The sequence below is a fragment of the Echinops telfairi genome, unplaced genomic scaffold, assembly GCF_000313985.2.
Source record: "Echinops telfairi isolate 266 unplaced genomic scaffold, ASM31398v2 ScPeMD7_12;HRSCAF=54, whole genome shotgun sequence".
Classification (NCBI taxonomy): domain Eukaryota; kingdom Metazoa; phylum Chordata; class Mammalia; order Afrosoricida; family Tenrecidae; genus Echinops; species Echinops telfairi.
In genome coordinates this window covers 4212433-4213261 of record NW_022103909.1, presented here as the reverse complement: position 1 = coordinate 4213261, position 829 = coordinate 4212433, and positions in this window count along the sequence as shown.

The window sequence follows — 829 nt, the reverse complement described above, 5'->3', positions numbered from 1 at the left end:
TGGGTTTGGTGTGTTGTTTGTACACACGTTCCGTCTTGTCGTTCATGCTTGTTCCGATCTCCTTATCCTTGGTCTCAAAAGATAAGAACATGTGGGATCTGCATCTCAAGCTTCATTACAACGCTTTCCACAATTTGAGTCAAAAGGTGGAAACAGCCTAAAAGTGCTCAACACTTTTAGGGATGAACAAATTGTGGTACTGTACACACAGAACATGGCTAAGGCATGACTGAACCTTAAAAAATACTAAGCTGAGTGTAATCAGCCAATCACAGAAAGACAGCCTATCATCCCACTTACATGGAATAATAACATGTAGAGAGAGCAAATCTTCATAGAGATGACTGGGCGTGGGAGGGGGAAATAGGGAAGTCATCGCTTACAGATTCTATTAGTGGTGGAGTACTTGGGAAAAGGATAATAAAAAAGTAATAGTTGCACAATGCAGTGAAGGTAAATCAATGCCATTGGGTTGTACATGTAAACACTATTGAGTTGGCAAGCGTTTTTTGTTTTTTTGGCAAGTGTTTTGTTATATGTATTTTTTACCCCTTCTCTCCAGGGGCAATGATCGTCTGTCTCTAAATCCTCACTTTTAGCCAGTCGTTCCTAAAAGAACACTAGCCAGTGGCCAGTGGCCCAGCGCCTGACGCGTGTTGGTCCCGCCTCTTAAGATGCCCACTTATTGGAGATGTGGGTTCTGGGCTGCAAGGCCGCAGACTGCAGAGCAGGCCAGGAATCTGACTCAGAAATCGTCTTGGGCTGTGTGTCTGCAGACATCCCCAAGGATAGGAAAGCCCCCATGGTCCCGGGCATGTGGCCCGCAAGT